This window comes from Mesocricetus auratus, unplaced genomic scaffold, assembly GCF_017639785.1.
Source record: "Mesocricetus auratus isolate SY011 unplaced genomic scaffold, BCM_Maur_2.0 Super-Scaffold_100011, whole genome shotgun sequence".
NCBI lineage: Eukaryota > Metazoa > Chordata > Mammalia > Rodentia > Cricetidae > Mesocricetus > Mesocricetus auratus.
In genome coordinates, this window is record NW_024429195.1 from 66,738,950 (window position 1) to 66,763,903 (window position 24,954).

At 36.3% G+C, this 24,954-nt stretch overlaps 1 long non-coding RNA gene across 1 annotated transcript in view; it reads right to left on the minus strand.

Moving 5' to 3' along the window:
• The window catches only part of LOC121143298, a 475,484-nt gene that overhangs the window by 340,493 nt on the left and 110,037 nt on the right, over positions 1 to 24,954 (minus strand). The window contains exon 2 of the long non-coding RNA XR_005880506.1: positions 8,075 to 8,106. This is a non-coding gene — a long non-coding RNA (uncharacterized LOC121143298). The remainder of the gene's footprint in view (positions 1 to 8,074; positions 8,107 to 24,954) is intronic.

The following is a 24,954-nucleotide window of genomic DNA, read 5'->3' on the forward strand; positions in this document are numbered from 1 at the left end:
CATTACATTAGCCCATAGCACAGAAACTTGATGTCTCCTATCTATAATTTTCTATAATTGACAAATTTCATAGTAGCTTGAACAGGTGGGTCTGGGGTGATGCATAGTTACCACAACCAAACTTCCAATTGTGCACCCTGGGTACTCTGTCATTTTGGGGTTAAAGAGAAGGTAGGTCTGATTTAAGTTCACCTACTAAATAGCTTGCTCTGAAACGTGTCAAAAAAAAGTGATGAAACCTATAAAAACTTTTATTACCCTCAGATTATGCCATTTAAAAAGGGATTGTTCACATTTAGTAATAAAATTTTTAATAAATGTAAGTAATTAAATATATATATTAATGTGTGTTATACATAAAAATTAATAAGAAAATATAATCAGTGAATGCACTTTGAAGTATTCCAATTCCATTTCAGTAAGTTCAGAGCAACTAGATATCCCTGAGACTCATAGTAAATGCTGCAAAGTTTTCTTGAGTTGACAGAAAAATACCCAATAAAAGAACACTGGAGTTAGTTACTCATCATCCCTCATTGTCCTGAGACCCTCGGCGTCAAACCTGGTAAAGAGGAAGCCATCCTGAAGTGTTTAAGTACAGGAACATTTTATCAAATAGTACTACAGTTTTTAACAAGTCATGTTGACCTTAGTCTGCGCAGAGATAGAAAAATCAGAGAACAAAATGTGTTCCAAAGAACACATATGAGATGTTCTATGATTTGGGGAGACATATAAAAAGAAAAAAAATATGAGGGAAATGAAAGACGAAAATACTCAGGAATAACCAAGTCCCATGGCCAAATCTATAGAAACATGGAATCCTGAAGATATAAAATTCAAAAAAGTAAAACATACCAAATATATATATAAATTAAAAACTTTTAAAACTTTATGGTTACATTATATAAAATTGAATATAAGACATTAATTCTGGACATAGTAAATAACAGGAAAAATGTATAAATATACAAATGATTAAATGACCAAAACAAAACAGTAATTGTTGCATAATTGTACCCACAGTGTCTTATGTGGTCTCCTCTGGTCTGGATCTTATTGTTTAGCTAAGGATGATCTTGAACTTCTGGTCCTCTTCGTTCCAATTGCCACATGCTAAGATGATACACATTTACTCTCAAGTACTATTTATGTACTGTTTATGATCAGGAGCTCCTGAATGCTTGGAAAATGACCCACAAAATGAGGTGTCATCATCACAAATTACATGCCAAAGATAGCTGGATAGTTCCTTTTCCTTCAGGTGAATATAATATTTCCATAAAGAATACTATTCAATGCTTATGCCTTATTCTTTGCTGTGTTTTATTGGTGCCCAGAAATTAAGTTGGTAAACATATAAATTATAATATAAACATATGATTTATTACAGTTATTATGAGCTGTTGTCAAATTTTGATAGTTAAATTAATGAGTTAATACAGGCAGACATTTAAAAATATTAACTAAAGTGTGTTCTCAGTAATTGTAGCTCTCAGTGTGTACTTTTAGTAAAACTGTCTATTATCAGTGCTTACAACTCTATGATGAATGTGTTTGCTTCCACTGTTAGCCTGACATAGTTTCCTTGTGGACTTTTTTTCTCAAAATTTCCTTTTCTGGGCCACTGACCACGGTCTCTGTTCTTGTACTTCTAAACTGCTCATTTCTAAAAAATAATTTTCTGCATTTTTGTAGCCACAAAAATCATATCATTTAAAAATCTTATGAAAATTAAGAATAAGTCAGGTTCTTTGACTACTGGAAAAATAGAGTCTAGTCCCTATCACGTCTTCAAAAAGGTAAAGGCATAGAGCAATTCCAGCCAAGGACCTCCTATGGTCAGTGCAATCAGAGACTGCTCAGGCATGAACTACAGTAATAAAATATGAGAGTATATTTTTTGAAGAATATTCACATCCATTACTTTTCTCAGCTTGACAAATCCTCTGAATCTGGGCTAGATGAAGCCCTAGCAGTTAGTGTAGGACAAGTTGAACTCTAGGGGAATCACCCATGCCTTCTTATGAGTTCCTTTTATAAGTAGCATGAAGTCCCATTCTTCCCTAAAATGCAGTGCACAAATTCATCTCTTGAATCACCATTTCATGTAGTATCACCATTTACTGAAAGAATGCTCTTATATTGATTTTTTTAGTAATTGACTATATCCCAGATACCACTGGCAAACTGTGAGCCTCTTGGAAGTAACTGTTTCACTTATCCAGGAGGGTGACTGGACAGGGAAAATGGTGTTAGATAAATACAGATTGTCATACTAACTGAAGAATTTGTTCTTTACCTTTTGTTTTGTTTCTAGCACTAGATTAATTTATGATTTTTTACTTCATCCAAAATCCTGTAAAAAATAGTCACATTTTTATATTATAGATAATACAGGAAATCATTATTTTAATTTCAAATTTAGTTTGTTGAATAAACAAATATTAAGGATAGCCTTCTATCCTTATAGTCTAAAATGTTGAGGGAATAATTAGGTCAATACCTTTTCAACTGGAAAACATTTCCTCAACCTGACTTCTGAAATTGAAAACTTCCCAGGGCCTCACTCTCCTCATCGTTCCCATTGCTTGTTTTCAACTTCACGAGCTTTTCATTTGTTGATAGTTAGGTCAACTCTATAGAACACATAATGTTTATCATGACTATTGACATAATGTCTTTCAAGTCTCAAATCTCAATAAATATTTCATTATGAGTGATACGTATATGAAGCAACAACTGCTATTTTAAACACTAAGAATTTTTCTTTCAGAAAGGAGGTAATATCTGCTTTAGCAATATTAGTCATAGTGGTCAGGTTAATAAAACTTTGAATTTAATTTAATTTTGAGTATCATATTATTCAAACCAAATAACTGTAAAACAAAGACTGAATAATATGAAGCTCATGAGCAAGGTAGTACAACTTTGCCTACTTTTTATTCATTATTTTGGTATTTTAATTAACACATTCAACAGGTATACATTTTAAAATTTAAGGAGAGATATGAGAGTAAGTTTCTAATATATATTTCTTTTTGAGATCATAATGATATCATATCACTCTAATCACACCCTCCTCCCCTTTCCTACCACAAAAATTCAAACATACCCCTCCTTGCTCTTTTAAAATTCAGACACGGTTTCATTAATTGTTGATATCTATACATATGAGTAACCTGTTTGCCTATATAATATTACTTCTATGTGTTTCTTGCGGTGTCGAGTATTTAGTATATTTTATGTAAATGTATGGAAAAATATATTTATACCATAAGTGTATTGACACAGCAAGCCTTTAAAATAAAATCAATATAGTTTATGCCTATATAGGATAGCTGTTTTTCATTGGACCATTTTTAATTACATTTAACATTCCAACTAAATTCTCCCTCTCACCCCCCCATCCCTACCATCCATCCACTCCGCACAACAGATAAGGGCTCTCATGACACATCTAGTTGCTGCAGGAACAAGCCCCTCCCCCCAAGAGGTAACCCAGACTCAGAAAGACAAACATGGTATGTACTCACCCGTAAGTGGATATTAGATATAAAGCAAAGGATAACCAGACTAAATTCTCCAATTCTAGAGAAGTGAGGTACCCAGGAACTAGCTTGGATAGGATACAAGGAGCTAGCTACATAGAATAGCTTTTTTTTAAATGACAGATATTTTATTCTCAAGCAGGATTCATTTATCCAGCCACTGCTCACTGGCTATACTCTTGTTAAATGCAACTACAGTGCAATAAGCTGGAGTAAATGTCAGGGTTATTTTGATTGAATGGGTCAGAAAAAGAAATGTCTAATTTTTTCTCGGTGTAGAAGTTTTACAATAAGTGAAAATTATCTCAAATTGCACATTAGTTTCCCCAGAGGCTTACTCTCTCAGCATAGGCCCTGACCCAAATGATATGACAGACTTTGATGATTCCCCAGGAAGGTTTCCCCTTGGGCGGGGGAGTGACAAAAGAGGAAGGGATGGGGGCATGGGAAGATGGAAGGGAGAGAGAACTGGAATTGATATGGGAAATAAGATTTTTTTCTAATTTAAAGAAAAAGAATTATAAAAAGTGCTGATAGTTGATAGGGAAGTGTGAGAGGAGGCTGTCAGCATTGATTCTGATTGCTGTCCTCTAACTTACTGAGTAAACCCAACAAAGTATGAGCAGGGCTCTCTAGGCAACCATACCTACCAGGGAATTGGATTGGTCAGATAAAATATGAATAATACACAAGCAATCAGCAAGTTTACAAATATTTGGTGAAAGAAAATTATATAATCTATCCTAAGATGTACAATAATATATAATTCAAAGGCAGCTTTGACTGGGAATGATAATTTGTATTTAAATGAATACAAGTTTTTAGGTTAAATAATGTGGGCAAATGAAATTTCCTTGATTGACACTCTTTTCTTTTTACTTGGATATGTGCATACATGTATGCATGTGTGCATGTTAATGCAGGTGCTCACAGGGTCCAAATGATCTGCATGCTCCTGGGGCTGTTGTTATAGTTGCTTGTGGGCCACATTTTGTGGATGCTGGGGGCTGAAGATTGGGTCCTCTGCAAGTGACATATATGCTTTTTTAACAGCTAAGCCATGTCTTCAGCCTCTCTCTATATATATGGTCATGGTTATTTAGAAATATTGTCCCAACCTTTAGTTATAAACCATTTGTTAAATCAGCTTTGATCACTCAATTCAGATTGTTCATAATACTTTATTTGGGTCACAAAAAATGTCAAAGAGCGAGGAAAGTACACAGTTGTGTTATAAATATTTCTTGCCCTTTCCCTTTATTCAGATACACATTTCCAGTATAAATGAGGAAGTATGCAGCAATCTACATTGTCTATCATTCCTGTATATTGAATCCAGAATATTGAATGACACCATAAAGGGAGAGTCACTACCAAAGTAGTAGGATTCCTAAATCATTGATTTTGAAATGATTATTGCTTAATTATACATGAATGAGTTGTGACAGGCTGTGCATATTAATGAGTTAAAGGGTGCTCATTGCACCAAAAAGAGAGAAATTTTTCAAGTTAAATGAAATTACTAGTGTGGTGGCTAGGTGCCTAAAAAGTAATTGTGAGATTTAAATATGCCAATTACTAGAGATGAAATATTGGAGAAGTCATTCGAAGTCATCGCATATTCAACCTGAAACTTTCACCTTTTTTGTCTATTTTCTTCTTACATTATGCTCTCATATCATCTTTGAAAATATCAATTTATTTTTCTTATATGTTATAAATATATATGTTCTTTGAATTACAATATAGTTTTGTTCCAGTAAATCCTTTCTGCGTTAAAATAAAATTTCAAAAAGTGAGAAAAATAATTTAATGTAAAAATGAATTCAATATAGAAACTGCACTGAAATGTGCATTCTCCACCATCCGGGAAATGCAAATCAAAGCAACTCTGAGATATCATCTTACTCCTGTCAGAATGGCTCAAATCAAAACACCAATGACAGTTTGTGCTAGAGAGGATGTGGAGAAAGGAAAACACTCCTCCGCTACTGGTGGGAGTGTCAACTAGTACAGCCACTATGGAAATCAGTATGGAGATTCCTCAGGAAAATGGGACTCAGTCTACCACAAGACCAAGAAATTCCACTGTTAGGCATATACCCAAAAGATGCCCATTCACAGAAAAAGGATGTCTGTTCCACTATGTTCATAGCAGTATTATATGTAATAGCTAGTTCCTGGAAGCAACCTAGATGCCCCACAACTGAAGAGTGGATGGAGAAAATGTGGTACATTTACACAATGGAGTACTACTCAGTGGAAAAAAACAATGGAATCTTGAAATTTGCAGGCAAATGGAAGGCACTAGAGGAAACCATCCTGAGTGAGGTAACCCAGACACAACAAGACAAACATTTTATGTACTCACTCATATATGGATTTTAGATATGGATCAGGGGAGTGTCAGCCTATAATCTCAGTGGCAGTGAGTCTGGGAAACACGGAGTTCCCAAGAGAGATGCATGATACTCCAGAGAAGTAGAATGAGGCAAGATCTCCTGAGCAGATCGGAAACACCGGGGGAGGGGAGAGGGAACCACGAAAAAGGGAGGGGGATAAGAGGAGGGGAGAAGACGGCATGAGAGAGCAGGAAGGTTGAGTCGAGGTAAGAATAGAGGAGAGCAGGATGAGAGATACCATAATAGATGGAGTCATTATAGTCTTGAGGAGAGAGCTGACACTAGTGAGATCTCCAGAGATCTACAAGGATAACACCAATTGGCAAACTAAGCAATAGTGGAGAGACTACATTAATAGCCCCTCCTTTATTATAAGGTTGATGACTACCTTATATGCCATCCTGGAACCTTCATCCAGGGACTGATGGAAGCAGAGACAGATACCCACAGCTAAACACTGAACTGAATTACTGGAATCTAATGACAGAGATGGAGGAGTGATGAGCAAAGGGATCAAGACCATGATGGATGGTGAAGCCCACAAAGACAGCTGACCAAATAAGGGGGAGCTCTTGAGTCCCAGACTGATGGCTGAGAGGCCAGTATGGGACTGATCCAGACTCCATGAATGTAGTGCCAGTGAGGAGATCACAGAAATCACTGGGACCTTGGGTAGATCATTGTTTACCCTGGTGTATGAATGATCTTTGGGAGCCCATTCCAAATAGAGGCATGCTCTCTCAGCCTGGACACACTGGGAAGTGCCTAGGTCCTGCCCTGGATGAAATGACAGACTTTGGAGATCTCCCCAAAGAGGGCCTCACCCTCCCTTGGGAATTATGTGGGGATGGGGTGGGAGGCTAGGGAGGCTGGTGGAGGGACAAGGAAGGAGGGGAGCTGGGATTGACATGTGAAGCATTCATGTTTCTAATTTAAATAAAAACGTATATTGAGGGGATTAGTTATTTTCCCTAAAGTATACACAGGTTCTGGTCTATTGTACAACAGTATTTTAACTGGGCAAGGATGTGTTATATTTGTTTATGCTGCGGAAATATTACTTTTGTTTATGCTTCATTTGTTTAGGGATGTAAGGATGTGAGTTTAATTATGTAAAGTTGTGTTACATCTGTTTCATTTTGCCTACCTAAGGCTCCTGATTGGTCTAATAAAATCCTGAATGGCCAGTAGCAATGCAGAAGAGGGATAGGTGGGGCTGCCAGGCATAGAGAATAAATAGGAAGAGAAATCTAGGCTGCACAAAATGAATAAACAAGAGGAGATGGGAAGAAAGGAGGTATTGTGGGCCAGAATTCGGGCAACCATCAGCCAACCAGGCATAGAAATAGCAAGAAAAAAGAAAATATAGTAAATCTTGGGGCAAAATGTATATAAAGAGAAACAGATTAATTTAAGATAAAAAGAGCTCGCCAGAAACATGTGTAAGCTAGGCTGAGCATTCAAAATTAAGATGTCTCTGTGTCATGATTGGGAACTGGTTGGTGGTCTAAAAGAAGAAATTCTGGTACACTGGACTCCACTTAAAGTGAGATAATACTGTACTGCACAATGATGATGTGAGAAATGATAAAAATTCAAAATTAATTTTCTCACCAATAAGTAACAATGGTAAATAGATTTGAAGAATATCTGAAAGACTATCAGAAAGAATGATGTATTTATGCAAAAACAGCCTATCACAATGGAAACTGACAATTCATTCTCAGTTATTTAAACTGAGAGCCTAAATTATGTCTACTTAATAAAAATTCAAATGAATATAATTAAAAGGGATAATAATAGCAAGTATAAAATCACCCTAAAACTTTTCCATCCTCTGTTCTGTGCTGGAAGTCTACATTTATACTGATACTTGGAAAACCCAGAACACTTAATTAGTATGAGTACATACAGTTATATAGAGGACAGTCAGACTTAAAAAACAATATACAATTTATGTCAATATCTCTAAAATTAAAAACATGTGTACAGTGTAACATATTTCACATAATTGTATTCACAGCTTATAAATACATTTAGCATATGTGACATAGCAAACAGCATTTATAAATATCAAGAAAATGATCAAATTGGAGCAACACCAACTTCAGTCATGCTTACCTCTGGTCTAGGATCTGGGAGACATCGGAACTCTGAAAAATTAAAATTTAATTTTACTAATATCATTCATGCATTAGGCTATTTAAGATTAAAAATAAAGGCAACATTAAATGTATTTTGTTAATATTCTCATAACCACATTGTTTAAATTATCTGTATGTCATGTAGGGCCTTAATGAAAGCAATATTCAGTGTTAAAAGTCAGTCTCTAGTTTCCATGCAGATTAAGACAGTGAAGAGTATTTAGTAAGCAATAAGTGAAATCTTGCTAATAACTTCTGTGATTATTCTGTTTATCACCTTGCTTCTTCAAACCCTAAAGTCTTCCATGAATTTCAGATATCATGACATAGGAAATGCAGAAATATTCCCCCACAAATCTATTATTAAAATAAGTATTTTTACTGTCTTGTAATGAACTTAAGAATGGTAGCTTTATGTCATATTGACTTGTTAATTTGCAGATGTGACTTACTAAGTAGGTTATGATATTCTTGATGTTATGAGAAAAAAGTATTGTAGATTTTATTTCTAGTTGTTAACACAGGTTTAATGTAGTAGATGATTACCAAAATTATTTGGACTGTTAGTGATTTCTATTGTCTGATTTAAAATAGTTTAAAATCTCAGTGGAATATGGATACAATTTGCAAAGATATAGCTTTGACATATACATAAAAGCTTTATTTGCAGACAGAAATGAATACACAGATTGGACTTCCCCATAATTCCAGGTAAAAGGACGGAAAAGACGGGATTTTTTTTATTGGTCAACTTGGCTTGCCTTTAGAAGTAGCAGCTGAATAGACATTCGAGGTGGTGTCTACACTATTGCTTAGCTTGTCAATTGGTGTTATTCAGATTTTTACATAGTTGAGGATCCTTTTAGTAAGAAGAAAAGAAAAAAAGTAATTAGCTACCACACTGAAAACATTTGCTTAATTTGGGAATTTAAATTTTGAGAACAGCTACATTATAAGACACTGTTCAAATTAAAAGTAAAAGAGCTCTCAATTTGCTTAGCTCCTTGATTTATATCATCATATCACTGGGTTCAACATTTATTGAAATAAATACACCAGAAAAAGACAAGGGATGAAGAAAAGCAGGATGAGAGGGAGGAGGAGGAGCTAGAAAACATTAAGGTGATATCAGGAACCTGTATAACAACAGGCAGAACATATCCTTTTCCAGGAGCTGGTGTCACAGTGCCCTACCTTCTGCTCTGCCCCTGGAGATGTGAAATAACGTCCTCAAGCAGTAATTTGTAAAAGTTCTCAAACACTAAACTAGCAAATACAATTTTGTTTCTTGATTCTATCTCAACTGATTGTTTAATCTGTTTGTTTGTTTGTTTCTTCTTGTTTAATTCCATCTGCTTTCAATTCAATACTTGTACTACAACTGGAGACAGCACCAGTCCTTGTATTTTGTATACAACATTTATATAGTTTTAAGCATACTAAACCCAGATTTTATATCTCTAGACTCCCTTTCTCAATGTAGTCACATTGTTATTAAAACTCATTTACTGCCCTTTGCACTGCTAGCTTGAAATTATTAAGTGGCCACTGGGGACAGGTTGCTAAGCTTAGTGTTCCAGGACTCGAAGTATCTTTTCCTGACCACAGTATGAACAGGTGAAAAGAAGACGTTATGTTTCAAAGAAACACCTGGTTTATTTGAAATTCAAAGACCATTATTTTATAAATTCTTTGCAACCCTAACTCAAAGATTTTGAGATAAAAATTAACAACACCTGAGGGGTGTTGACCGTTATCACAGAACTTCTCCTTCTTATATTTAGGGACAAGTGTTTCAAGACCTTGTAAATTGGGTATGTACGCAGTATTTTAGAAATTGATTGTTTTATGATAGTAAAATATTATAAATATTTCAAAGTAAGTGGGATGAAACCGGCCAGACCCTCTCTCCTGAAGAGCATCATCAGTCTGGAAAATTGAAAAAAGTCAAGGTTTGCTAAATAACTAATGCAGACCAAAGTTCCCAATTAACTTCTGATTTTGCAGTTATGAACTTCAACATAGTTTTCCAGGATGGAGTGTGTTTTACAATAACTGCTCTGTACAGAATAGACTATCGCCAAACAATTGGGTCTATCAGTCATTATTAAAGGATTTCATGGTTGGAAGGGGGAATTAGTAACCATGAGGGAAACCCTCAGTTCATCTACAACAAGGAAATGTATCAGAGAGCGGTTTCATATTGCAGCTAAGCTCATAGCTCTATGAATGGAGCCTAAATATTCCTTCGGCGTGGTTACAAGGAAGTATGCTCCACTTCAATGGAGTTCCATGCTAAGGATGACTCTAAGGTTAAAAAATATCAACCTGTTTATTACCAGAGGTGTTTTCTTGGTAAAGAAAACTGCATTACATCCCTTGCCACTACATCAAATATGTCCTGAGAGTTCTATCGGGCACAGGAGAATGCAACAGTGACACATTTAAATGCAAAGTGCAGCAGAAAAAGAAGAAGAAGAAGAAGAAGAAGAAGAAGAAGAAGAAGAAGAAGAAGAAGAAGAAGAAGAAGAAGAAGAAGAAGAAGGAGGAGGAGGAGGAAGAGGAGGAAGAGGTGGTGGTGGAGGTGGAGGAGGAGGAAGAAGAAGAAATATCACCAAAATTTCTAAGGTACTGGAACCAGGTGGCTAGGATTTAAACTGTTGTTTTACTGTGAATTATAATCCTCTTGCCCTCTAGTGGTGCTAGAAGTAGAGAATAGATATCGGTATGATTGTATATTATCTGAGATTCTTTTAGAGACTGAACTGAGGAAGAGAAACCCTCCATCTCCAGCCTGAGCAAAGCTCCCATTGACCTCAGAGGAATTTATCAATGTAAAAGGATTGGTTTACTATGTCTTTAAACCCTCATGCATCACAAAGGGATTTGCTAAATACTTTCAAGGGGACTGCATGTGTGCTGCCAAGGGGCTTCTGAAAGGCACAAAACCTTCTGGTGATTGAAATGTACAGTTCCCACAGCAGTGAATTAACATAATTGGAATCAGGACTAGATGTTTTTATAGGAGCTGATTATATGCAGTTCCAATAGTATCATTACTTTTGCCTGTCTTCTCCTTGAGGGCATAGGAGCCTGGAAAGCAGTTTTTAAATTTGAAGGTTGCTCAGCAGGAATGGAGCTCTGGTAAGAGGTACATTAGCTATTACTTACAAAGCATACTTGCTGGCATTTAACATCCTAATTATATGTAATATTAAGATGTGTTAAGCTATAATATATTGCATGTGTTGTCTACCTGAGAAAGAAGTTCCAGCCTGTCTATATTATTATGATCTATTATAGAAGCATACTATTCTTCTCTGTGGTATATTGAGAACAAATGTTAATTGGTTCCAGAATCCATTAATTGATATTTTATTTATATACAAGAAAAGTCATCATGTCATACATAGACATATTCCATGCCAAATTTCAGTGAGCCAAGGGAAAAAACAAAGCCAAACACAATATGATTGAAAACCTAGTTGTGGATATGTAATATAAGATTGCTTCCAATCTATATTAAACATATATGTATATATTTACTATAAAAATAAATGAAACCCAGTTGTCAGTTTTGTCATTTATGTTTTCAAACTATTCTTTTGTTCATAAAATCTATGTAATAGTTATCTCTATGATTATTTTGTATGTATTTTTATGACTGAAACTCTGCCATTCATATCAAATGTAAACCTTTTTCATACTTGCAAGTAGATACAGTTATAGGGCAAAATTAAGTCTGGGAACTATGATATGACTCAGTGGATAAAGATGGCAGCCATTAATATTGACAGTCTGAATTCCACCTGCCCAACCTACATGTTGGAAATTGGGAGTAAATTCTTTCACATTGTTCTCTTACAAAGTGGTCCACATCACTGCAAACACACACACACACCTATCATATATACATACATGTATATATATACAAAAATAAAAACTTTATATTAATTGATTATTACATTTAGTTTACATTTAGTAAACAAGATAGTCAGCATTGCTTTAAAAATTAGTATCACACATACATCTTTCTAGCCTAATAAGTATGCTAATTTTATGATCTTGTAGTCATAGAACATGAAAAGAAGATCAAAAAAAGTTAAAATATTGCATTCCACCAGGCATTGGCGGGGTACACTTTTAATCCCAGCACTCGGGAGGCAGAGGCAGGCGGATCTCTGTGAGTTCGAGGCCAGCCTGGTATACAGAGCTAGCTCTAGGACAGACTCCAAAACAATACAAAGAAACCCTGTCTCGAAAAACAAAACAAAACAAAATATTGCATTCCCTACAAGCAAATCTAACATTTTAACACAACAACACAGTGTTATCTACCAAATCATATGCAGGAACTGTTATTGAGTTACAAACTATAATAATAACAGTAATAATAATAATAGAAGCACTGGGTGGTGTCACAGGCATCTAATCCCAGCACTTGGGAAGCACAGGAAGGTCGAACTCTGTGAGTTCAAAGCCACTCTGGTCTACATAGTGAGTTCTGAGACAACTAATGCTATTTCACAGATGCACCCTGTATTCAAAACCCAAATTAATAATAATAATAATAATAATATAAATAATAATAATAATGCAGAGAGCACTTAATTAAGTCATATAACTTTATGCAGTGTATATACTAAAGTAAATATCTATAGAATAAATCAAGTAAAACTTAAGAAATATATTTTCTCAGTAGTGCTGGATTATAATGAGCAGGCAAGTAATGCTGAAGATAATAAGGTCACCTCACAAGTCTGACTACTCTGTAAATCATGCATGATAACTTCTGATGTATTTCAAATAATTGAAAATCCTTAATAAATAATTCATTTGTACAACTCATTTTATAGCAACAATGGCACTTCTTCAAAAATTATTTTTCAAACTATCATAATTAGACAAAATGACATAAACACAGATGGAAATCAAATCTAAAATTTAATATAAATATTGAGGGTAGATGAACATGATCTAACCCACCTGTATACTGCTTCATATTATGGATGTTTTTATATTTTGAATAACTAAATGTCGGTAGAAGAGGGTAATTTATTATATTTTATATGACTGTGTCTATTCAATGCAAAATTTTTATTTTAATTTATTTAAATTTGTCTTTTGTAATCCATTTTATTGCTTCCTTAGAAAAAACTCCCATACTCAAACTTCAACAAAGATAGTCAGAGGTGAATGGACCCTAAATCCTGAGAATGAATTCCTTATTCTGTGTTAGGAAATCACTATGTTTTTTGTTTGTGAGTTTAGAATGTGATCAGAGAAAATAACTAAGTTGGGCATGAATCTCCACATTCTTAAGAGTGCCAATATATATATTGTCTTTTTGGAATTAGAGACAGCTAAAGTAATTGTCAAGTGTAATATTTGGGTAATAAAAATTCAATATTTGGTTCTAAAACCGATTTTCAGAGGTTAAAACTGTGTATATTAGGTAAGTAACATAGAGTCCCATAAAGAGATGCATAAATAGCCTGTCTGAAAAGCAGTCTATTTGGCCCACAATGTAATTACTGTAATCAATTTCTTCTATTTTACATATCATAGTAAATTCTTTTTTTGTTGTTTTGTTTTGTTTTGTTTTTGTTTGTTTGTTTTCACGAGACAGGGTTTCTCTGTATTGTTTTGGAGGCTGTCGGTCCAGTCTGGCCTCGAACTCACAGAGATCTGCCTGCCTCTGCCTCCCGAGTGCTGGGATTAAAGGCATGCGTCACCACTGCCCGGGTAGTATATTCTTTTTTAATTTAAATTAGAAACAATCTTATTTTACGTATCATTCCCAGTTCCCTCTCCCTCTAATCCTCCCATGCCCCCTACCAACTCTGCCATCCCATGCCCCTTCTGCTCCCCAAGGAGCCTTCCATAGGGGGATCATCAAAGTCTGTCTTATCATTTGGGGGCCCTCCACCATATGTCTTGGCTGAGAGAGTATCCCTCTATAAGGAATGGACTTCCAAAGTCCTTTCATATACTAGGGATAAATTCTGGTTCCACTATCAGAGGCTCAATAGACTGCCCAGGCCTAACTGACACCCTTGTTCAGGGGGCCTGGTTTGGTCCTATGCTGTTTTCCCTGCAGTCAGTCTGGGGTCCATGAACTCCCCCTTTGTTCAGGCCAGCTGTTTGTTTGGGTTTTCGCAGCCTGATCTTGACCTCTTTGCTAAACTAACATAGTATATTTTTATCTTGCTTAAACTTTCTGAATAAGTATTGATTATTTATAAGAAAAAATAATCATGGCTTCAGCCCTATAATTGCAAAGGTATTTAATACTTGTTTCTCTCTTGAATACCCACAACAAGACTTTTTCTTGAAGGACAAAGATAATATGATAATACTGCCCATTTTTTATTAATTTCCTTTTAGTGTCTGAGCATATACTCATGAGTATATGTGCATATTACCATGGATGCCATAGTACAACATTATAGGTTGACTGTTCCTTGCGAACCATTCATAAACTTTGTAGTAGCAGAAAGGAAGTGAAAAGATTTGGTATGTAATAAGGTTAGCTACCCACCAAAAACCTTCTGGTTTGGTTATTTTCTGTTTTTCTTCCAATAAGGAAAAAAACACTTAGAAAATATCCATTGGCAGGAGAAATCACAACAGATGTTTCACCAACTTGACTTGAAAAATTACTTCGCTCATTAAATTATTGTTTTCAGGACATGTGTATGTCTGTGTATGTATAATTATATATAAATGGGCATAAAATTATTTAGAAAAGCAAGTATGTTAATTCAGCTAATTAAGAAATGAAATAACTCATTAATTTAAAACATCCTTGTCTTTACAAAGTTTTCATTGTAGATGACATTACTGTGATTTCTATTTAAATAAGAAGTATAAGTTTTGAAATAAGTGTAAAACCAATCCAATTACATATATTTAGAATTAATGGTATTTTTTCTACAGTGAGCAAAGGAAAACAGAATGTGGACGGGAGTTTCTCGATATTCTTAAAGTACTATGGGAACAAAATTTTAGTCACTGATGAACAAGGTATTTTGGTTTAGGAGAAATTGGAGAAAGTAAAAAGTGAGGTTGTGTTTCCTGGATTAGAAAGGCATCGACCTTTTGATTTTCCATTTCATTTACTCTGATTGAATCAGACAAGGAGAGCAAAGTCTACAAATTGTTGCCAATGTGAGAAAGATAGAAAAAAATCTAATGGAGAAGTTAGGAACAATTGAAATAACTTTGAGAGCTTTCCTTTTGTTGTTGCTTTTCAAACAAAGAAAATCAGTTTTCTTTTCAAAGAACTGGAGAAATGGGATGATATTTTTAAAAGGGGTAAAATGGAGTAATATATGATGCATGTATCTGCAATTAAATGTCCTTTTATTTCAATGGGCAATTTTATTGTTAAATTTCAGGTGTGTAAAAGAAAAGGCTTTTTGTCCATTTGGGTCAGAATCAAAACAAAGTCAGAATTACCACTTCAGATAAACCCTGGCTTCATTAAATTATTCATTTTTAGTTATAAGAACAGAGCTTAGAGTCCATTATTCTTGTCTATTGCTATCAAGCCGTGTGATTTGATGCGTGACCTTAGCCATTTATGTATTTTCCCTTAAAATGTGACATTCACATGTTCTTTGGATCTCTCTATATGTTGAAAGATTTTGTAGTAAGATGGTACCATTATTAATATTTTAATCATAAGTTATACCAGATGAATAATCTGTAATATGGAAAGTAATAAATATGCCATTGTACTCAATTTAGAAACTTTAACTGTTGATATGCAAACATCGTTTCTTAATTTCTTCTATTCTATGACACTTTTGTTAGACTCCATTACACACTGATAATGTTTAATAATATAGGCTAATATATATCTTCCTTGCAGATACCCAAAAATTGCTGACTACATGTCATTTCATAACTCCTTTTGCCTCATCTTCTCCCTGACCATTTTCTCAGATAAAGTACAGTATAATTTAACTTCAATCCCACCACTTAGATATCAAATTCAATGAAAGAGACTTCAAATGCTCAGACAAAGTTACTTGCCAGCTCCACCTTACGCATGCTGTTGTACCAGAAACATTGTGTGGCTCCATAAGTAAAATATCAGGTGATTTACTTTTACTCTGCTGTTAACACATTCTCCTTCTGCATCTTAAAGGAGAAGAGTTGAAAGAGCAAGACAAAGAGTGATGCTGCTTACTTGAAATCCCATCACTGTCACTTACTATTGTTTAGTGATGTAAAGAAGATTTTCTTTTGCATTACTGACGCTAGAATCGAGAAGTGTGGGAAACAGAATATTGCAGAGAACCTCAGTTGAGTAAAGCAGAACCCGAATTCTGTTCCAATTCTCAGTTGTCAACTGGAAAGATACTTCTTGCTATTTCTGGTAAAGTCCTCTACAGAGAAACTTTGTGAAACTTCTTAGAAAACCTGTTTTAAAGACAAGTGATTTTACTGACAGCAACTGGCAAGCTAAGGAATAGTGGAGAGACTACCTTAAATGCCCATTCCAGATATTGACGTCTACCTTATATGCCATCCTAGAACATTCATCCAGTAACTGACAGAGCCAGAGGCAAACACCCACAGTTAAACACTGAACTGAACCCATGGAACCCAGTGGCAGAGAGAGAGGAAGTATGAACTAATTGGCAAAGAACGGACTGGCAAAACCAGCAGAGACAGCTGACCTGAACAAGGTGGGCTCTTGGATCCCAGACCAACAGCTGGGAGGCCAGCATGGGACTGATCCAGACCCCCTGAGTGTGAGAGTCAGTGAGAAAGCTTGGGCAACCTATGGGGCTCTTGGCAGTAGAACAGTATTTATCCCTGGCATACAAATGAACTTCATGTGTCCATAACACAAAGAGGGATGTTCTGTCAGTCTGGACTCTTAGGGGAGTGCCTGGACCCTGCCCTGAGTGAAATGACAGACTCTAGATATCCCCTATGTGGAAAGAAGTGGCGATAGGGTGAGAGGCTGGAGGGGATGATGTGGGGTGCGGGAGCAGGGGAGGGAGAGGGAACTAGGATTGACATGTGAAGCAAGCTATTTAAAATTAAAGTAATAAAAACACAAAAAACAAGTGATTTTATAATACACACAAACAGACACGCACACAAATCAAGTCCATTCAAAACTACAGAACAAAAAATGATTAGGAGTTTGGTTGACATGTCATAAAAACATATTTTATAAAAGATTAATGATCAAGTTGAAAACACATGGCACCCTCGTGAGTCTGGTGAGGGATGGACACACAAATCTTTTCATACTCACACAAACACACTGTGAGCTACTGGTGTCTTTAAATTTCAGATACAATTCCTGAGATTCAGTTAGCGCCTGCCTAAATAATTAGTCTTCCTCTTGAACAGGGAGTTAGAGGAAAGCCTCAGGACCACATACAGTTTCGATTTTACTTCCCATTTGTTTTCATTTTAGCTAATTTATTATACACCCACATTTCCTTTTTTAACAAACCTAGAAACCCGTAATTTCAGATACATCTTTGATGTAAGCAAATTTTCCTTGGGTGTCATATGACTTGAAATAAAAGTCACATCTGGTATTTCAGTGGAACGGTGACTCCTGTTTATTTTCTTTATCTTCTGGTGCATGTTCATTTTAAATCATATGAAAGAGAGGATGTAGGTGTGCCTGTGTGGAGAGAATAAATAAAGATAAATTTTGATTATTTAAGTAGGCTGGAAAAGAGTAGAATGAAGGAACCTGTATGAGACAAAATGATGAAGCTTTGAAGTAAAACAATATAATGCATTCTGCATGAAGGGATGCACTTTTCTTTTCTCTTTTTTTTCAAGATAGGGTTTCTCTGTGGCTTTGGAGGCTATCCTGGAACTAGCTCTTGTAAACCATGCTGGTCTTGAACTCACAGAGATCGGCCCACCTCTGTCTCCTGAGTTCTGGGATTAAAGACATGTGTCACCACCACCTGGCCTGAACTTTTTCTTTTATTGCTGATCTACTGGTATAATACATGATAGCATGGAATCACCATGGCCAGAGATAGCATGGTGAAAGGATTTATAGAGTAGGAGAGGGTATTATCAGGAGAAATGAATTTAGCTACAGATATAAAAATTACTGTGGCAAGGGAAAGCCAGAACTATATTATGAGAAAAACAGATAAAAATTTCTATAAGTAAAGTCAAGCTTAAAGTCACTACAAAACAAGAAATACAGAAGTTTCAGGTGTATGTATCCAATACGATAGAATAAAATTTAGTGATTTTGGTGACTAAAACAGATAGTCCCCTGTGAAAAAATATTTGTTATTGACCTGAATATGGCTCTCTGGCATCTATGTAGGTGTTGACAACATGAAGGTGTAAGCAAAGAGCTGTAGAAATGGTGACAAGCAGATCTCTACAATTACCTTGGAAGGCAGTCTAGCTGGAATGACTAGTTATTGAGTCAGTGGAAGAGTGTGTCTCAAAAATGAAGATGGAGTGCAATAGGGGGAAACACTGAATTAGATCTCAGTCCTCCACTCAGGCACAATATGATGCACATGGGTATCTGCCCACACAGGAATATTTACACTCGAATGTATGTACAACAAACAAAAACAAACCCACAATTTGTAAGGAAAGCAATTACGACTAAAATTGAATCAATTGATATATTTATTTAATTCCACATTACTAAGTTAACTTGATGATTTCAGAAAATAGTCTTAGAAAAAATTCAAATATTAAAAAGAATTAGCATGATAGTTGAACTATCAACAACTTAAATGTTGTATAATATTAATAAATGAACAATATTCTCAAGATTATTTTTATGACTTTTGTAAAATAAGCATATGAAATATGCTTTAAGCCAACTACCTTGATACAAATCTAATTCACGCCCTTCCAGGCCCCAATCTCCGGCGATCCCAGCTAGGTGAGCTTGGGTCTCCGGGGGGAGGGCACTCCGCATCCTCCACCTGACCCCCATCCCCTCCATCTACTGGGCCACTCCTGGCATCCAGAAGACCCGCCCACACAGGAAAGACATCAGCCCTTCCAGGCCCCAAACTCCGTCGATCCCAGTCAGCTTCAGGAAGGAAGGAGACCAGTGGAGACAGAAAGACCCCACCAGCACCCATTGGAAGAAGAAATGGGAAGAAGACAGAATAAGAGCTCACTCAGCAGTCAAAAGACCAACATGACTCCACCAGAATCTAGGGAAACAACGCCAGCAAGACCTGAAAAGCACTACATAGATGAAGCAGAGGAGACAGACCTTAAAAATCATTTTATGAAGATGATAGAGACCCTCAAAGAAGAAACGAGGAAATCCCTTAAAGAAATAGAGGAAAAAACACACAAAAATCCATGAAATGGGGGAAAAATTCAAGAAATAAACAAATCTCTCAAAGAATCTAAAGAGTACCAAGAAAAAACAACCAAACAAATGAAGGAAACAAGTGAAACAGTTGAAGGATTGAAAGCTGAAATAGAAACAATAAAGAAAACACAGAATGAGGGGATGCTGGAATTAGAAAAGATGGGTAAACAATCAGGAACTACAGATGCAAGTATCACCAATAGAATACAAGAGATAGAAGAGAGAATCTCAGGTGTTGAAGACTCATTAGAGGATATACAGTCGTCAACCAAAGAAAATCTCAAAACCAATAAATCCCTAACACAAAATATCCAGGAAATATGGGACACCGTGAAGAAGCCAAACCTGAGAATAATAGGTATAGAAGAAGGCGAAGAAATACAGCTCAAAGGCACAGAAAACATATTCAACAAAATCATAGAAGAAAACTTCCCTAACCTAAAGAAGGATATGCCTATGAAAATACAAGAATCTTATAGAACACCAAATAGGCTGGACCAGAAAAAGAAGTCACCTTGCCATATAATAATCAAAACATCAAACCTACAGAATAAAGAGAAAATATTAAGAGCAGCTAAAGAAAAAGGCCAAGTAACATATAAAGGCAGACCTATCCGAATTACACCTGACTTCTCAATGGAAACGACAAAAGCAAGAAGATCTTGGACAGATGTCCTATAAACGCAAAGGGAACAAGGATGCCAGCCCAGACTACTATATCCAGCAAAGCTTTCAATTACCATAGATGGAGAAAACAAAATATTCCATGACAAAGCCAGATTTAAACAATACGTGTCCATGAATCCAGCTCTACAGAAAGTTCTAGAAAGAAAACTTAGATCCAAGAAAGATAACTACACTCACAAAGACACAGGCACTATATAATCCCACTCTGCATAACACCAAAAGAAAAAGGGAGGAGAAACTACACAAAATAACTTCACTACCAATAAATCAAGCACAAACAAGAATCATCAATCAATGGTCATTGATATCCCTCAATGTCAACGGCCTCAACTTGCCTATAAAAAGTCACAGACTAGCAGAAAGGATACGAAGACAGAACCCATCCTTCTGCTGCATACAAGAAACACATCTGAACATCAAAGACACACGGTATCTCAGGGTAAAGGGTTGGGATAAGATTTTCCAATCAAACGGACCCAAGTAACAAGCAGGTGTAGCAATCCTAATATCTAACAAACTAGACTTCAAATTCAAATCAATCAAAAGAGACCAAGAAGGACATTTTATATTCATCAAAGGAAAAGTCCATCAAGATGAAGTCTCAATTTTAAACACCTATGCCCCAAATAAAATGGCACCTACATTTGTGAAAGAAACATTGCTAAAGCTCAAATTGCACATAAAATCGCACACACTAATAGTAGGAGACTTCAACACAACAAGAAAACACATCAACAAAACCAGCAGAGACAGCTGATCTGAACAGGGGAGAGCTCTTGGACCCCAGACCGACAGCTGGGAGGCCAGCACCGGACCGATCCAGACCCCCTGAATGTGAGAGTCAATGAGGAGGCCTGGGCTACCTATATGGTCCTGGGCTGTGGATCAGTGTTTATCCCTCGAATACTAACAGACATCGTGTGTCCATAACACAAAGAGGGTTGCTCTCTCTGCCTGGACTCTTAGGGAAGTGCCTGGACCCTACCCTGAGTGAAATGATAGACTCTAGATATCCCCTATGGGGAAGGAATTGGCAAAAAGGTGGGAGGATGGGGGAGGATGGTGGACGGGTGCGGGAGGAGGGGAGGGAGAGGGAACTGGGATTGACATGTAAAACAAACTATTTAAAATTAAAATAAATAAAAATAAAAAACAACCATTGGTGAAAAAAAAACCTAATTCACAAATATCAGTAAACCTCCTTTATTACAATGACAAACAGACTTAGAAAGAAATCAGAGGAACGATACCTTTCACAATAACCTCAAGTAATATAAGATATTCTGGGGTAACTATAATGAAGCAAGTAAAAGGCTTATATGATAAAACTTTAAGACTTTCAAAGAAGTGATTAAAGAAGCTATCAGAACATGGAAAGACATCCCATGCCTATGGATCAGTAAGATTAATATAGAAGAAATGGTCATCCAACCAAAAGTTATATAGATTTAATGCAGTCCCCATTACAATGCCAGCATAATTATTTGCAGACAATTTTAGATTCATATGGAAGCAAAAAACCAAACAAAACAAAATCATGCTAGCTATAGCAATCCTAATTAAGTAAGAACAGGACTGCTGGAGATATCACAATCCTGGATTTCAAGTTGTGCTACACAGCTACAGTAATTCAGCAGCATGGTATTGTTCAAAATAAAAAGACAAGCTGATCAATGGAATCTAACTGCAGACATAGACATAAATCCACACACTTACAGATACATTTTTTTAAAATAATGAAGATAGAAATACACACTGGGAAAAAAGGCAGCATCTACTACAAATGCTGCTCAAGCAGGATGTCTGTATGGAGAAGGATGCAATAGATCCATACTCATCATTGTGCACAAAGCTTAACTCCAAACAGATCAAATACCTCAGGATAGAATGAGATACACAGAACCTAACAGAAGAAAAACTGGGGGGTAAACTTGAACTCATTGGCACAGGAAAACCCTTCTGAACAGAACATCATTAGCATCGGCAGGAAGATCAAAATCTAGTAAATGGGACCTTATGAAACCAAGAAGTTTCTGCACAGCCAAGGACATGGTCATTCAGATGAAGCAGAGACTTACAGGATGGGAAATGTTTTATCAGCTAAACATCTGATAGAGTGCAAATAACCAAAAAATATGAGGGACTCACTAATTTAAATATCAAGAAAATAAATAAGCCAAGTAAAATGGGATGCAGATCGAAACAGAATTCTCAATAGAGGCATCTCAAATGACTGAGAAACACCTAAAGATATTTTCAATATCCTTTCCCATCAGGGAAATACAAATCAAAATTACTTTGAGATTCCATATTACACCTTTCAGAATGCCTAAGCTCAAATACACAAATGACAGTTCATGCTGGTGAGGATGTGAGGTAGATGGAACACTCATTGCTGAATGGAATGCAAACTTTTACACCCATGATGGAAGTCAGTTCCTCAGAAAGATGGGAATGGACATATCTCAAGTCACAGCTACATAACCCTTGGATGCATATCCAAAGGGTGCTTCATCCTACCACAGAGACATGTGCACAACCATATATATCGCTGCTCTTCCAAATATCTAGAAATTGGAAAAGTCATTGATATCTCTGAATAGAGAAATATATAAAGAAAATGTTGTGCCGTTACACAGCGGAGTATTATTTAGATGTTAGAACTGAAATTATGAAATCATCAGTTAAATTGGTGGAATTAAAAAAGAATCATTATGAGTACAGTATCCCAGACCCAGAAAAACAATCAAATATGGTGTGTGTTTCTGAAATATAGATATTAGCTGCTAATCAATGATAACAAAGCTACAATCTGTAGAACAACATAGGGTATGCACAGAGAAAACAACTTACAAGTCAGGTAAACCTCATTAACAAAGGAAAATAGAATCAATATTTATGGACTGAGTGGGGGGATTGGAACAGGAAGATCAAGTGCAGAGGGGGAAAGGAGATCGTGATAAGAGAAGGGATAGGGGAGATGCAATTAACATTTAGTGCCATTTGAGGGACAATAGGGGAATCGAATAAAATAGAAGCTTCCTAAAATATATACATTTATGAAAGCCATCATAACAAAATTACAATATATAAAGAGCCCCTATTAGCAAACACTTGTCAGAAAATAAAGCTTCTGTCCCAAAATTGGGTTTCATATAATGGAGTTTTGGCCTTAGGAAGCCCATGGGAACTCCCAAAGAACTGAAGAGTATAAGATGCTCTGCAGAAACCAATGGCAGCACTCAACTGCTTAAGGCAACACCTACATAACTCATTAAATATTAAGAAGTCCAGTTGGTGCAATCACATAGCCTTTGCCCCTGTATTCTAGAGTCTTTGGTACAAAAGTACTCTGCATGCTACCAAAGAAGAAATAAAAACAAAAGCCCATCCATATACGCTTTATCTGCAGCAGTGTCCTTTCTACAAGATACACAAACACAGTGGCACAGAGCTTGGGTAGTAAACAAGCAATATCTTACTAGACTTAAGGACTACTCTACAAGATGGAACTCAGAGCTGACACAGCTCAGATGACCAAGAACCTGAGACTAGTTAGTCCAGGAACCAAAGTTAAAACCAAATAATATTGTAAAAAATAAAACTAAACTAAATAAAATCAGTATATGAATGAATTGACTTCTAATGGTATTTTGCTGTACTTTTAGAGCATTTACTTGTTCAGCCATTATCAGAGAAGCATTTTCCTGTAGTATATATGAACAAATACAGCCCACAGACAGACATTATGCAGAGAGTAAGAGACATTGAACACTCAGCCCTAATGGGATGTCTCCATCCCATCCTTCCCCTCAGGTGTAGGGAAGACATGAGTGAAAGAGGAGGCAGAAATTGTAAGAGGCAGAGGGAATGGAGGACACCAAGAAAACAAATCCTTCTAAATCAACAAAATAGAATTTCTTATGAACTCCCCGGGACCGAGGCAGCATGCACAGGGAGCATGCACAGGGCCTGCACAGGTGTGTACAGCATGAGTCTTGGAGATGAAAGGAGAAGTGGACACGTGACGTGTCACCTACATTAACTCAGAAGTAACCTCTAATCGATATCCATTTGTCAATGAAAACTTGCTTTTCTCCATGAGAGTTTCACTGGGGAAACAAACTGCTAAGCATAGGCTACACATTAAGCAGTAGATGCTCAAGAGAAAATGAACTAAAAGACATCGTTTCCTTTTTTTTTTTTTGGCTTCAAATTCTTTTTTTTTTTTTTACATCAGGATTTATTGTTTTTGTTTCTATTCCTTTTTTATTTTATTTTTCAGGTTAAATTTAGATTAGAAACAAGGTTGCTTCACAAGTCAGTTCCAGGTCCCTCTCCTTTTCCCTCCCCTCCTCCCATGCCCTCCCCCCAACCCCCCCATTATCCCCTCATTTCCCCAGGGAGGGTGAGGCCCTCCATGGGGGTGTCCATAGTATGTCATTTCATATAGGGCAGGGCCTAGACCCTCCCCCAAGAGTTCAGGGTGAGAGTGCATCTCACATTGTTGGATGAGAGTCCAAAGTCTGTGTGTATACTCGGGATGGGTACTGATCTGCTGCCCAAGGCTCAATAGATTACCTAGGCCTCCTCAGTGACACTCACATTCAGGGGGTCTTGATCAGTCCCATGCTGGATTCCCAGACTGATGCCTGGGATTCAAGAGTTAACCTTTGTCAGGTCAGCTGTTTCTGGGGGTTAAATCAGCCCAGTCTTAATCCCTTTGGTCATGTATTTTATTTTTGATTTTTGATTTATTGTTAATTTTTTAACCTTCTCACTTTTTTACCTGAAGGTCCCTTTGAATAGAT